This window comes from Scyliorhinus torazame, chromosome 6 (assembly GCF_047496885.1).
Source record: "Scyliorhinus torazame isolate Kashiwa2021f chromosome 6, sScyTor2.1, whole genome shotgun sequence".
NCBI classification, from domain to species: Eukaryota; Metazoa; Chordata; class Chondrichthyes; order Carcharhiniformes; family Scyliorhinidae; genus Scyliorhinus; species Scyliorhinus torazame.
The window spans coordinates 148,998,715-149,014,991 of record NC_092712.1 but is presented as its reverse complement, the minus strand read 5'-3'; the positions used below and the strand labels follow the sequence as shown (position 1 = coordinate 149,014,991).

At 45.7% G+C, this 16,277-nt stretch overlaps 1 protein-coding gene across 5 annotated transcripts in view; it reads right to left on the bottom strand.

The window, feature by feature from the left end:
• LOC140425064 (tyrosine-protein phosphatase non-receptor type 3-like) overlaps positions 1 to 16,277 on the bottom strand; it is a 422,164-nt gene that overhangs the window by 329,312 nt on the left and 76,575 nt on the right. The window lies entirely within an intron of this gene.

The window sequence follows — 16,277 nt, the reverse complement described above, 5'->3', positions numbered from 1 at the left end:
GGAGGGAGGGTAAGAGGGTAGAAAATCATTGAACCAAGGTACACAAATATAATTTAATTTTTGAAATCATCCATTCCGTCATTATTACATCTGTGTTGATCTTGACTCTACAGCATTCATGAAAAGCAGGGAGTAGACAGTAGGGGCCTGATTGGACCATAGTAGGCAAAGGAATAATTGGAAGCGAGAGCATGGGACTTGTAAAAAAAAAGGAGGAATGGGTGATTGGAGAGGATGGAGAGGGGCAAGTAGATAGCAGGGGGGATAGGAAGGAAATGAGAAGAGGGGTACCAGAGAAGGAATGGAGGGAAAAGAGCTGAGGAGCTAAGGGGAAGGGGCGACTATGGGAAAGCTTTTAGCTCATGACAAAACTGACAACAGAAATACTGCAGAAAGGGCAAAGCTTCATTTTGCACTTCAACATTTATCCCAAAATAACACTTTTTAATAAATACTAAAAGGTTGTCTTCATTCTCACTTATAACAAAGGAGAAGAGCTCAAGGAATTATGTAATTAAGATGGAGACCATTTGTTTATCTGTCTCATTCTCCTTCCACCTTTCCTTGTTCATCAAGCAACATTCACCCCAGGTTCTCCAACGTCCAAACATTTCTCTCGAATTTCTTCTGCACACAAATCTCCACACTAACCGACATGGTACATGGTTCTTTCCTTTCAGGTACTGTGTCTCTCCTGCAATCTTTAGACATATGACCACAAGACCATATGAAATGGGAGTAGGCCGTCCAGCCCCTCGAGCCTGCTCCGCAATTTAATACGACCATGGCTGATCTGACAATTCTCAACTACTTTCCTGCCTTTTCAACAAAACCCTTGATTCCCTTACTAATTAGAAATTCATCTATTGCAGCATTAAATATACACAACGAATCTGCCCCCACAACTCTCTGCGGTAAGGAGTTCCAAAGACTCATATAACATGGGCATTCCTTTATTCTAAGAGTATGCCCTCTGGTCTTAGACACTCCAATGAGGGAAAACATCCTCTCAGCATTTACCCTGTCAAACCCTTTAAGTATCGTATGTGTTTCAATAAAGTCACCTATCATTCTTCTAAATTCCAACAAGTAGAATCCCAACCTATTTAACCTTTGCCCTTAAGACAATCCCCACCATACCTGGGATCATTCAAGCGAACCTTCTCTGAAACTCCTCCAATGGAATAGTGGTGGCGATTTAATGGACTCTTTCTAAATGTCGTTTCAGGCGCCATTAGCAGGATGTTTCTCACGACACATATTTAACAGCACTTAGTGCCGAAAATACGCCCCCACGAGCACGTCTTCATTACTGGCTATCTTGTCTGATTCACCAAGCTCCCACCTCAGCATCTCTCCGCTAAGGAGGCGCAGCTATTCAATGCTACCTAACCACTCACAGCCGGTCCGCACACAAGCATGGCAGCACGCAGACCCGCTCCTCGTTTTGGGGGTGTCGAAGTGGCCAAGCTTCTGGATGGTGTGGAGGTGAGACAGGATATCCTGTTCCCTAGAGTGGGTTGGAGGGCCAGCAGCAGAACCACCAATTCCATCTGGAAGGCAGTGGTAGCGGTTGTCTATGTGGGCAGCATGACCAGGAGGACCAGCGTCCAATGTTGGAAGACGAGCAATGATCTCCACCAACCTGCAAAGTTAAGTTACCACCTCTTTCTTGGCATCAGTTCCACCTGTCACCCCTTTAATTCCCAACCCCCCCCCCCCCAAAAAAAAACACTGAATGACACCTCGCCAGTGACAGGGTAACTGGTCCTCACTGTACAGGGGCACTGTACAGTGTGGACCGGTTACCAAAGAGCATTGCTGGGGGTGTCGACACCATGCTGCAGACCACAAGGACACCAAGACTGGCACAGCCAGATGACAGAGACCTCTGGAGATACCTCCAGCTACACCTCTGTGCTATGGAGACCCCCAGGGCCCTATGGACACCTTCAGGGAGGAGGAAGTGCTGGAGGCCAATCCGAGCCCTGCCACCAAGTTGACGACGGCGGTCTCCAGTCCTTCTGAATCCCCCCCCGAATCAGGGGTTGTCTCAGCTGCCAGTAAAAACCAATGAAAAATGAGTAAGGGACTAAACCATAGATCAGAATTTTCTAAAGAATATGATTGTGTGATTAATTTTTAAGAAGAATTCTAGCCTTCCAGAATGCTTGAGGCATCTGTTGAAATTATTTTTATTTTGAAGTATTTTCTTTACCTTTTTCTTATATTAATATTTGAATGATGTTTTGCTGTATTCTGACAGGTTTATTTCTTATTTTGATCTAAGTTTTGATTCAGTTCTTATGCAAGTGTATTAAGTGAATTCCTCGTAATAGAGCGTGTTTTGGACACCACAATCAACCGGACTGAGTACCTTATTTTTGGAAGAAAGAGAAAAGAGATCCTACAGGCACCATGCCAGTAAGTACCTTTCCACGACAGAATATCAATACAAACACAAAGCTACAACAGTTCATTTGTACAAAGAAAATCAAACACACTATCAGTCTGTGCAGGCCCTCAACAGAATGGAGGATCCGTGCTGTGTGCGGTCATTTTACGTATCAGTCTCTCATGAGCCTCTGTTGAATAGGCCTTCTTATACAGCCTAAGTTCATTGAAACCAAAGCTCAGTATCCATACATTCCACTGGTGTTCAAGGTACAGTGAAACAACCTCGACGTCCAACGTGTTTGATTTGAGGCGATGGGCGAGTCGACATGCAGCACTCATCGCATTCGCAATGAAATCACCAGCAATCTCCAAAAGCATTTCTTCAACATCTTCCATCAAGTTTCTCATTCGGATCAATCCGCCTGTCTCTCTCCCTCCTCCAGCTCTCAGCAGTAGACTCCCCAGCAGTGGAAAACCGTACTGAACCAGAGCACAACAAAAGGGAGAAAGAGACCCCTCTTCTCCAGACCAGGCAGCAGGTTATCTTACCATCCACCCTTTCCTTACTCCAGGTCACAAAAGCAGAGGTGGCAGCAAATAAACACCCAGCCTCCAGGCAGCTGTAGCTGCAAGCAGCATACACCGCCCATTCGAATCCATCTGTTACTCTCGCCCCCTCCTTTTGCAGCTCCCAGCAGTAGGCTCCTCAGTAGTGGAAAGTCACACTGACCCAGAGCACACCTGAAGCGAGAAAGAGCTTACCTTCCCCTTCTTCTTCCTCCCTCCCTTTCCTTACTCCAGGCTACAATAAAAGAAAGCAGCAGCAGCATCCTCCAGGCATTTGGAGCACAAACAGCAGCAAGCAGCTAACACAATCTGTAGCACCACTTGAGAATATTTTGTTTATTAAACGGCCAACAGTAATAAAGATTTGAAAATCAACTCCGTAACATTCCACATATCACGGTAATCATTAAACAACAAAGAAATGTCACCATTCCGTATTGGTACCAATACAAAGCCATATCAGCTCATTTTCACAAAAAAAAACAAACAGCATGAACCCTCACAGGCTCAACAGAAATGGAGGATAAGCCTGAGAATGTATTGGTGTATCCAGAACTTGGTTATAGAAATGATCTGTCCATCAATGTGTTACGTGTTCCATTTATCAGTACCATTCTCCGTACACCAACCCTCCCACATGGCCCAATCTCACCGGAACCAAATCCTGGCACTCATATATTCCGCTTGCACTCAAGATGCAGTTGAACATCCTTGACTTCTAGTGTGTTTAACCCGTGGTGACGTGCCAGTTACATGCAGCACTCACCACACCAGCAACAAAAGCATCAGCAATCTGTGAAAGCATTTCTTCAATGGCATCATCAGGCGGCCCATTTTCAATGTTGCACACCAGGTCCCACAGCGTCTTCTTGCTTCAAACCGGATTGCCTTCTGGATTGTATGTCCCCCACATGGTGTTCCAGTACCCAGGTATCTTAGAAAAAATTGTCCCTCTTTCCGGCTATGGAAAAGGGAACAGCAAAAGCAGCCTCCGGACGTTTGCAGCCACAAGCAACAAGCACTACCTCTCACAACTAACAAGGCCAATTCCTTATTAGCCTTCAGCTGTGAAGCTAGAGGCTGCTCACAGTCAAAGGGAGTTCAATATAGAACCAAGAGCACGACTCTGTCCAGGAAATTTTTGGTAGGACAGGCAGCAGCTGTAGTTGTCCCTGTTATACTTAAGGATGGCTTGAAGGCCTCAGACAGAAAGCCCCCTCAGCCCACCCAAGCCCAGGTGCAACCCCCGACCTGGAATGTTTCAGCCCCCTGACCAAGCTCGAACCTCTCTCCTCCCCTCCCCCCCCTCCCCCCTCCCCCCTCCCCTTCCCACACCCCCCGGGCACTGGGGCAGCAGTGCCCTTGACTTGCGTGCCGGAAAATGGAAATGGCTACGCACCTCCTCAGTTTCCCTCAGTAGCCATTGTGCCAGCTTCACGCTTTTAAAAGAGAGTACTAAACAATGCCCACGTGATTTCTTGCTGGGGAGCACATTAATACTGTAGGCATGTAAAATGGCTGCGTTCCGATTAATCTGGCCAAAACCCAGTTTAAAACGGCTAACCCGAAAGACTGCTGGGAAAAGCAGCCAAGAAGACACAAGCAGGCAGCTGCAGACAGTTTTGCATATTCGGCTCTGTGAAGGTAGCCCAGATCGATACTCAGGGCTATCAACAGCCCATCAACCCAGGTATTCGCAGTTGCATTCAGGACTGTTTCCAGCCCATCTATTCAGACATCCACAGTTAAATCGGCTAACCCCGGGAACAATTGCAACATATTAGCAATTGAATACCGGGCCAGACCTGTCGGCGCCTGCAGTGGCCGAAACAAAGACAGGTGAGCGACCACCCCCCGATCGAGGAATCGTCTCACCATTGGACACATCGACCCCAGAGATTGGGGACAGATCCAATCACTTGGGACTCAGGGTCAAGGGCCGCCCCAGGAGGCGGGAAGCCCCTGGGCCCTATAAAAGTGAGGGTCCAAGTTCAGATCTCTCTCGCTCTCCTCTTCGCCTGCTCGAGACCTTCGCAAGAACAGCAACCGGCAACAGTAAGTTTGAATCCAGCGATCGCTATCCGGTAAAGACACCTAGCCACCGACCTATAGCAGCCTTTTGAATCCCGCAGGCCAGATCTGATTGGACAAGCCATTCGTTTCCCTGACCTGGTGGGCTCTTCCTAAGTTAAGTATTGGCCAGTAGTGATAGGTTTGTTATATAGAAAGTAGTATTAGGGTATTAATATTGCTTGTTGTATATAATAAATGACCGTTGTTTTAATCCTTACTAAGCGGTGTGCTGTATTATTAATCATAACCTGAACTTGAACCACGTGGTGGTATCATAAAAGATACCTCGCGACTCATGAGCAAAGGTGACGTAATCAGAGCAAATAGACTAAGGTTAAAAAGAGCAACAATACCCATTATAATAATGCACATAATGCACATTAACGGGAGGCCGTTACATTTGGGAGGCCATTGCGTTTGACTTCAATCGCACAAATTAGATGGAAATTAATGCAAATTAGGATTAATGATATGCTCGCCATATTTGGACAAGATCCGGAACTCGCCATCGGAAGCGGGCCAGTTGGATAGCAAACGGATTTGTGCCCAGCACGAATCTCAATTTTGGCCTTTCCCGCTATTTAACTGGCGTCAGGTGCATCGCAGTACTTAAATCACTTGCAATATCTTCCCTTAAATAAGGTGACCAAAATCGCTCACAGTACTCCAAATGTGGTCTCACCAGTACTTTGTACAGTTGCAGCAAGACTTCCCTACTCTTACACTCCAACCCCCTTGACATACGGGCCAACATTCCATTAGCCATCCTGATTACCTGATGTACCTGTGTGCTAGCTTTGTGTTTTGTGCACAAGTACCCCAAGTCCCTTTGTGTTGCAGCTTTCTGCAGTTTATCTCAATTTCAATAAAACTCTGTTCTTTTGTTCTCTCTTCAACTTCACATTTTACTCCATTTGCCAACTTTTTGCCAACTTAACCTATCAATATCTCTTTGCAAACTTTTTGTATCCCTTTCACAACTTGCCTTCCCACCTATTTTTGTGTCGCCTGCAAATTTGGCTACAGTACATTTGCTTCCTTCCTCCAAGTCAGTAACATATTATAAACATTGCAGTCCCAGCACTGATCCCTGTGAAACCCCAGGTCGCCAACCTGAAAAAAAAACTATTGCTACTCGCTGTTGCCTGCCAATCTCTATCCTTGCTAATATACTACCTCCAGCACCATGGGCTCTTAGCTTATGACGTAACCTTCTGTGAGGAACTTTGTTGAATGCCTTTTGGAAGTGCAAATTATACACATCTACTCTGGTTGAAGCTTTCTCGAAAAGTTTTAATAAATTAGTCAGACATGATTTCCCTTTCATGAAGCAATGCTCTGCTTGATTAGATTATGATTTTCCAAATGTGCTGCTGTTATTTCCTTAATAATTGATTCCAACATTTTTCCAACAGAGATATTAGGTTAATCAGCCTATAGTCACCCGCTATTTGCCTCCCTCCCTTTTTGAATCGGGGTGTCACATTGGCAGTTTTCCAATCTTCCGGTACTTCTCCAGAATCCAAAGATTTTTGGAAAATTACAACCAATGCATCCACCATCTCTGTAGCTACCTCTTTTAGGACACGAGGGTGCTTTACAGTAAATTAAGTTTTTTGAAGTATGGTTAATGTTATATGGTAGGAAATTGCTATCAGCACTCCCACCTCACCAATAACCCTCATCCGCCCTATCTTTAGAAACTGCTGCCCTATCTCCCTTTCTTCTCAAGTTTTTCAATGTGCTGTTCCATTCCAGCAACTCCTTTCTGAATTTCTTCAATTAAGTTCCTTAATCTAAGTCAAAAATAACATTCTCTGTAAATAATTGTTACTGTGGAATATTATTAATTTTTGACATTGCTGCAGCTCTTCAACAAGGTCAGCCATACAGTTCTCCTCCAGACCAATTTGCTCAGTTGTCCAGCTAAGTCGAACTGATCCCATTGGCTTAACTACCTTAACTCTTAACTATCCAATTGTAGCTAGAACATCGCCAGCAATGGCTTTTCTTTCGATCCCTGGAACTGTTATCTCTCGTATCCCCCAATGATCTCTATCTTGTCCCCACCTCTTCTAATCTACATACTGCCACCGGGTAACTTCATCTGCAGACTGCAGTCAGATTGCGTGCATACAACAACATGTCTCCACCATGTTTCTTAACCCCGCCACTGCCTAATGTTTCCAGATTGCACTTTAATCCACATTCCACAAACCTTAACTAAAATTATATTTCTCTTAAGAGAGTGCAGAAAAGATTTATGAGAAAGATTCTGTGATAAGAGGCTTTAGTTAAGAAACTGCAGCTGTTCCCTTAAGAGAAAGTTGAAAAGAGATTTGATAAAGGTGTTCAAAATCATAAGGGATCTGGACAGATTAGATAGAAAGAAACTCTTCCCATTAGTGCAAGGCCGAAAACCAAAGGACACTGATTTAAGGCAAGAGAACCACAAGCAATATGAGGAAAAAGAATTTTACGCAGTGAGTGGTTAGGATCTGGAATGCAGTGCCGAGAGAGGTCGAGGCAGATTCAATCGTGGCTTTCAAAATGGAATTGAATAATTCTTTAAGGAGAAAATAGGACGGCACTGTGGCGCAGTGGTTAGCTCTGCTGCCTACAGTGCTGAGGACCCAGGTTCAATCCCGGCCCCAGGTCACTGTCCGTGTGGAGTTTGCACATTCTCCCCGTGTCTGTGTAGGTTTCACCCCCACACCCAAAGATGTGCAGGTTAAGTGGATTGGCCATGCTCAATTTCTCCTTAATTTGAAAAAAAATTATTGGGTACTCAAGTGAAAAAAGTCGTAAGCAGGGAGTGGAACTAGTTGAGTAGGGGGCTCTTCGAGAGTTGGCTTAGACATGATAGACCTCCATCTGTGCTGTAACCACTCTATGGTTCCACATACCAGCTTTCACCAAGTTTTGTTCACCTATTTTCTGGCCTTCCTGGTCTACATTGACTCCTCTTTCCCCAAAAGCTCAAATTTAAAACTCTCATCCTTGTATTTAAATTCTTTAATTGATTCACCTGCCTCCACCTCCCTAACCAACTGCAGCCCTACTCCCTTTCCTATGAGTGGCCTCTTGCACATGCCCTCCTACTCCCCTCCACCTCCAAGGTTACCATTATCAGCCATGCCTTCAATTGCAGAGGTCCCAGATCCTGGGACATTCTGCTTGAATCCCTCCATCTCTCTCTCTCCTTCTTTAAGATCCTCCTTAAAACAAACATTTTTATCTGAACTTTCAGTAACAAGAACAACTTGCACTTACATAGAATCTCTAATATGGAAAAAAATTGAAGGAGCTTCACAGAAGTGCATTCGGACAAAACTCAATATCATCGCAAAGTATCACGTAATGGAAACAGTGAAGATGATTTTTGGTCAAAGAAAAGGTCTTAAAAGAGGAGTTGGAGAGATTTAGGGATGGTATTCCAGAACTTAGGGCCTGTACAGCTGAAAGTATTTAATCTTTTACAGCAACAGCAGGAAGTAGACAATGGGTGCTGTGTCTGACTACGGAATGCAGATGGCTGGTACATAAATCCTTGGCATAAGAGGATAAATTATTTATATTTCTTTTCTCTCCTCAAATACTCCTCTGTTTCTTTGTCAGGCATGGGCTCTGTTACAGGAGTTTGGTTCCAATGACACGAGCTACTCTTTAAAGCCTCACTCAAGTCAGTCTCGACAGCAAGCAATGGCACGTTATTTCACTTTGACATCACAGCTGAGTCCACACCCACTGTCCATAAACAGAAAATGTTTTGTTTGTTGGGTTGGCCATCAAGCAGATATAAAGAGGCTAACACAAAACATTGGAGACCTGCAATCACGTTGAACAGAAGTTTGTGGCAGCTCCCAGTATACTTTCTCTGGTTGAGTTTCCATTATGTTGTCAGTGCAGAACCCTGTCAATTTGACAATCTATTCCCAACATGGAGTACACTCTCTTCATAGAGAAACATCCCAACACTTGCCTAATTCCTGCAATATGAGGTGCAGATCGACAGTGCCAGCAGGTAGGAATGCCAAGTCTGAGTAGTGATGTTACTGGAATTTAACAAGCCAAAAAATGACCACTAGAGTTGATTCCGCTGGATGACTCCATCTGTTGATTTCAGATAAGGTCATCCTGTTTGCATAAGTCGTAGGAAGACACTCAATGGCTGTGGAAGATTCAATGAGTCAGTCAGGTTGGCTGAACAATGAGCAACCACTGCTTTAGACTATTACAGCTCCACCTGGTTCAGAGATGGTAGCACAAATGATTAGCACTGTTGCTTCACAGCACCAGGGTCCCAGGTTCGATTCCAGCTTGGGTCACTATATGTGCGGAGTCTGCACGTTCTCAGTGTGTGTGTCTGTGTGGGTTTCCTCCGGGTGCTCTGGTTTCCTCCCACAAGTCCCGAAAGACGTGCTTGTTGGGTGAATTGGACATTCTGAATTCTCCCTCAGTGTACCTGAACAGGTGCCGGACTAAGGGCTTTTCACAGTAACTTCATTGCAGTGTTAATGTCAGCCTACTTGTGACAATAATAAAGATTATTTTTTAAATTATTAATCATTATTATTACAAAAGAGATTGGGGCTGCGATTTTCCAGGGCCGTTCGGCAGGGGTATGGCCACTAACTCGTGAGAGTCCATAACGGGATTCACGCAGAGGTCTCAGAATGAGATCTTCCGCACCCTCCCCCCTGCTGGTGATGTAATCCGGTTCACGCCCAGCGAGGTCGTGAACCTGCTTACCATCAACTTGCAGGAATTTAAATATCCCTAACCGGCATAATGCCTTTTGGAACTGCCAAGGGGTGAGGTAACGATGGGGGAGGGCATTGTCAATGACTTTGAGACCAGGGTGCCCTTTTGAAAGACCGCTCTCCAACTTTTCCTTGGGTGACTGTCAGTGTGGAGTTTGCACATTGCCCCACGCCATAGAATCCCTCCAGTGCAGAAGGAGAGCCTAGGTAGGTGCTCTTTCAGAGAGTCGGTGCATATTCGATGAGCCAAATGGCCTCCTTCTGCAATGTAGGGATTCTATGATTCTAAATCTTTACTGAAAGAACCATTATCACCTCAATATGCTCCTTATATATCAAAAACTAACAAAGACATTCTGAATATGTCCCTTTCCAGACTTTCCAACCTTATTCCTAACAGCCTACTTACGTCTGTATATGTCCTTTTGTAATTTAAACAGATCAGTACATAACAATTATTCTCTTTTCTTCAGTATGGGCAAAAGTTTTTGTGTGCCACCCCCTTACTTAATAGAGTTACTGCATGGGGAAATCTGAGATCCTATTTTCATGTCGCAACATTTTGGTCAGCGTGTTGGGTACACATAAAATTACTCGCCAACATTGAGGGCATTTAAAAGTTTATTGGATAAACATATGGATGATAATGGCATAGTGTAGGTTAGATGGCTTTTGTTTCGGTGCAACATCGTGGGCCGAAGGGCCTGTACTACGCTGTATTGTTCTATGTTCTATGTTCTATGCTGCCAATCAATACTGAGGAAATACCACACTAATTGTTGTAAGCGCTGCCTTTCCATCAAACTGAGGTCCTGTGTGCTCTCTCAGATTGAAAGAAAAGATCCCCTGGCACTATCTCAAAGAAAAGCAGGGAAATTATCCCCGTTGTCATGACCAATATTTATTCCTTCTTGTTCCAACACTCTTACTCAAAACATTCTAATTAAATATTTTACTTTGCACGTCAAGTTAAAAATCTGAAATGTCACTTCCGGTGGCGGCACGTAGGGAGAAGTCACACACAAGGTGGGTCCCGCCAGGCTACTTTACTTTTGGCCCTTTTTGCCCAGTTTCTGGGGATATTTTTGCTTATCATCAATGGTTTAAGGTGCCCGCGTAAGGGAAATGCCAAGAAGCACCAGGGCAAAGAAAATTATAGATAGAAATTCGTAAACAGATTCAGAGGCTTCTCAAGGCTCCTCAGTGGAGAAAATGGCGAAGGCTGCTCCAATGACTCCGGCCACTCCAATAACGACCAAGATGCTTGCCGGCGTCATGGCAATGGAATCTGAGAAGCAGTGGAGGATTGTGTCTGGGGACCTTCATAAGTCAACAGAGGATGTCCTGGTTCCCTTTCGGTCGAAGTTAGAAATGACCTCCGAAATGGTAAAAGCGCATGGTGTGGCAATCAAGGGAGTGGAGACTGCTCTCTTGAAACACAGCAAACAAATTGCCTCACTGGAGGCTGAGAGCTCCCTGATGGCCAGTGAAAATAAAGCACTGAGGGCCACTGGAGAACCGCTCTAGGAGGCAGAATGTCAGAATCGTGGGGTTGCCGGAGGGTATGGAAGGCCCAACTATCACAGGATACTTTTATAAGATGTTTGTGAAGATCTTGGTGGCGAGTGGATTCAAGTGCCCTCCTAAAATGGATTGAGCCCATTGGACACTCCGGTAGAAACCCTTTCAAAACGAACCTGCTCGGGCTGCGATTACACGGTTCCACAGCTTCCAGGAGAAGGAACGAGTCCTGAATTGGGGCTATAAATGGGAAGGCCATGCCACCAGGCTTTACCAAGACATTGGAGTGGAGCTGGCGGCGAAATGGGTGGCATTTACCAAGGCCAAAGCCGCCCTGTATAAGAGTGGAGTTCGGTTTGAAGTCGTGTACCCATCGCTTTTGAGTGACCTTTGAAACAAAAGACTCTTTTTTCAAGCGTGGGAGGATGTGGATGCCTTTGTAAAAGAACATAGGCCCGGTTCAAGTTGATTGTGTTTTTGCAAGGTCTTTGATTGTTGGGGGTGGACAAGTGAGAGTGGAGAGTTGTTGGGGTTCCTTGTACACGTTTGTATTTCTCTATTCGTGGATGGGATGATTATTTAATATGTTGGATGCGGGTGAGGGGTTTGATATTACGGGGGGAGGGGGGGGGGGGGTGTTATTCTTTGCATGATGATTGTTATGGGGAATATATAGTTCCCTGTTGGAATCTGATGTTTGAAGGGGCTTTGTTCTACTTTGGTCTTCGATCTGGACAGTGTTTTTTTCTTCACCCTGGGTGGGGACCGCCTTGCTATCCAAAGACTTAGCTAGCTAACGGGAGGAAAGTGGTAGGGGTAGCTGCAGCTCATTATACTAGCTTGCTTTTGGATAATGAGCTTAGTGTTTGCATTTTATTTGGGGTTAGGGATAGTAGAAAGAGGGTTTTGTTCGCTTTGTTGTTATTGGTATGCACATTTCGATATGATATTGTGTGGGGGCAGGGAGGTAGGGTCAGTTTGCTGATGGTGACGACAGATTTTGCTTTGTTTTGTCTGCTGGTGGGTTAAGCGGCCATCCTGGGTGGACTTTGTGCCTGCATCTCTCTCATTGTTGTTGAATAACCCTTTTTGGTAAAAATGGCTGACTCTGGGTCAAGGGGGGTGGGAGGCCCAAACTCGGATGGTTACCTGGAAAGTAATAGATTTGGGTGGCCCAGTGTAAAGGTCAAGGATATTCGCTCACCTGAGCAGATGTGGTTTTGTTTCAGGAAACTCATTTGCGGGAAGGGACCAACCCAGTTTGCAGAAGGGGTGGGGGGTGAGCCAAGTCTTTCATTCTGGCTTCAACAATAGGGCCCGGAGGGGGGTTGTTGGAGGGGGGTTGTTGGAGGGGGGGGGGGGTTCTGGTTAAGGTCTATGCACCAAATTGGGATGATACAGAGTTTGTTAAGAGGTTGCTGGCCTCCATTCCTGACTTGGACTCCCATCAACTAATCTTGGGGCTTGGGACTGAAACTGCGTTCTAGATCCGAACTTGGATCAATCTAGGCCCAAGTCGCTGGCTCCATTAGGGGTGGCAATGGCGTTATTAGCTTTTATGAAGCAGATTGGTGAGGTGGGGGCCCAGATCGAAGATATTTTTGGCACTTGAGAGATAAAGATATTTATTTATTTTCTCCATGTCCATTAGGTTTACTCGTGGAATTTTTTTTCTGCTGGGTAGGTCTCTTCTCCCCGGGTGAAGAGGGAGGGGTATTTGGCGGTTGTGATTTTGGACCATGCTCCACATTTTGTGAACTTGGTCCTAGAGTTAGTTCCCTCTCGGCGCCTACCATGGAGGTTTAATACAACGCTGTTAGCAGACAAATTATTTTGCAATGTGTATCCTTCGCCATTGAGGAATATATCAAGTTTAACAAGAGCGAGTCTATCTCACCCTCTATGCTATGGGAAGCCCGTAAAATGGTTATTAGGAGGGAGCTAAGCTCCAACAAAGCACATGTGGAAAGGACTGCAAGGGTGGAGCGGCAGAGGTTGGTGGACTCCAACCTTTGAGGCGGACCATTGGGATTTGCTTGATCCATCCCAGAGTTGCTTGTGAAAAGCTGTGACCTGAGTGGCTGGTTGGGATTCTAACCTAAATTTAAAAAATATTTGAGTATTTGGGAACTAATTAAACATATCCTCTAAATTATAATTAAGTTATTATCTAAGCCAGAGATCGGAGAGTATTATAGTTAGCTATCGCATTTCTATTAGAAATCTAGTGCTAGGAAACAGATAGTTGACAGTAACTTTGCAATTTAAAAAAAAAAAAAAGTATTTAAAAAAAAAAAAAAAAGAGACAAATTTTAATTAATTGACGCAATGTCAGTTAGAGGGGTGCTGTGCTCTGACTGTGAGATGTGGCAGGTCCGGGAGGCTTCCAGCGTCCCGGGTGGCTTCATCTGCAGAAAGTGCACCCAACTGGAGCTCCTCACAGACCGCATGGTTCGGTTGGAGCAGCAATTGGATGCACTTAGGAGCATGCAGGTGGCGGAAAGCGTCATAGATCGCAGTTATGTAAATGTGGTCACACCCAAGGTGCAGGCAGAGAAATGGGTGACCACCAGAAAGGGCAGGCAGTCAGTGCAGGAATCCCCTGTGGTTGTCCCCCTCTCGAACAGATATACCCCTTTGGATACTGTCGGGGGGGATAGCCTATCAGGGGAAAACAGCAGCAGCCAGAGCAGTGGCACCACGGCTGGCTCTGATGTTCAGAAGGGAGGGTCAAAGCGCAGAAGAGTAATAGTAATAGGGGACTCTATAGTCAGGGGCACAGATAGGCGTTTCTGTGGACGTGAAAGAGACTCCAGGATGGTATGTTGCCTCCCTGGTGCCAGGGTCCAGGATGTCTCCGAACGGGTAGAGGGAATCCTGAAGGGGGAGGGCAAACAGGCAGAGGTCGTTGTACATATTGGTACTAACGACATAGGCAGGAAGGGGCATGAGGTCCTGCAGCAGGAGTTCAGGGAGCTAGGCAGAAAGTTAAAGGACAGGACCTCGAGGGTTGTAATCTCGGGATTACTCCCTGTGCCACGTGCCAGTGAGGCTAGAAATAGGAAGATAGAGCAGACAAACACGTGGCTAAACAGCTGGTGTAGGAGGGAGGGTTTCCGTTTTCTGGACCACTGGGAGCTCTTCCGGGGCAGGTGTGACCTGTATAAGATGGACGGGTTGCATCTAAACCGGAGAGGCATAAATATCCTGGCCGCGAGGTTTGCTAGTGTCACACGGGAGGGTTTAAACTAGTATGGCAGGGGGGTGGGTACGGGAGCAATAGGTCAGAAGGTGAGAGCATTGAGGGAGAACTAGGGAATAGGGACAGTGTGGCTCTGAGGCAGAGCAGACGGGGAAAAGTTGCTGAACACAGCGGGTCTGGTGGCCTGAAGTGCCTATGTTTTAATGCAAGGAGCATTACGGGTAAGGCAGATGAACTTAGAGCTTGGATTACTACTTGGAACTATGATGTTATTGCCATTACAGAGACCTGGTTGAGGGAAGGGCAGGATTGGCAGCTAAACGTTCCAGGATTTAGATGTTTCAGGCGGGATAGAGGGGGATGTAAAAGGGGAGGCGGAGTTGCGCTACTTGTTCGGGAGAATATCACAGCTATACTGCGAGAGGACACCTCAGAGGGCAGTGAGGCTATATGGGTAGAGATCAGGAATAAGAAGGGTGCAGTCACAATGTTGGGGGTATACTACAGGCCTCCCAACAGCCAGCGGGAGATAGAGGAGCAGATAGGTAGACAGATTTTGGAAAAGAGTAAAAACAACAGGGTTGTGGTGATGGGAGACTTCAACTTCCCCAATATTGACTGGGACTCACTTAGTGCCAGGGGCTTAGACGGGGCGGAGTTTGTAAGGAGCATCCAGGAGGGCTTCTTAAAACAATATGTAGACAGTCCAACTAGGGAAGGGGCGGTACTGGACCTGGTATTGGGGAATGAGCCCGGCCAGGTGGTAGATGTTTCAGTAGGGGAGCATTTCGGTAACAGTGACCACAATTCAGTAAGTTTTAAAGTACTGGTGGACAAGGATAAGAGTGGTCCGAGGATGAATGTGCTAAATTGGGGGAAGGCTAATTATGACAATATTAGGTGGGAACTGAAGAACATAGATTGGGGGCGGATGTTTGAGGGCAAATCAACATCTGACATGTGGGAGGCTTTCAAGTGTCAGTTGAAGGGAATACAGGACAGGCATGTTCCTGTGAGGAAGAAAGATAAATACGGCAATTTTCGGGAACCTTGGATGACGAGTGATATTGTAGGCCTCGTCAAAAAGAAAAAGGAGGCATTTGTCAGGGCTAAAAGGCTGGGAACAGACGAAGCCTGTGTGGCATATAAGGAAAGTAGGAAGGAACTTAAGCAAGGAGTCAGGAGGGCTAGAAGGGGTCATGAAAAGTCATTGGCAAATAGGGTTAAGGAAAATCCCAAGGCTTTTTACACATACATAAAAAGCAAGAGGGTAGCCAGGGAAAGGGTTGGCCCACTGAAGGATAGGCAAGGGAATCTATGTGTGGAGCCAGAGGAAATGGGCGAGGTACTAAATGAATACTTTGCATCAGTATTCACCAAAGAGAAGGAATTGGTAGATGTTGAGTCTGGAGAAGGGGGTGTAGATAGCCTGGGTCACATTGTGATCCAAAAAGACGAGGTGTTGGGTGTCTTAAAAAATATTAAGGTAGATAAGTCCCCAGGGCCTGATGGGATCTACCCCAGAATACTGAAGGAGGCTGGAGAGGAAATTGCTGAGGCCTTGACAGAAATCTTTGGATCCTCGCTGTCTTCAGGGGATGTCCCGGAGGACTGGAGAATAGCCAATGTTGTTCCTCTGTTTAAGAAGGGTAGCAAGGATAATCCCGGGAACTACAGGCCGGTGAGCCTTACTTCAGTGGTAGGGAAATTACTGGAGAGAATTCTTCGAGACAGGATCTACTCCCATTTGGAAG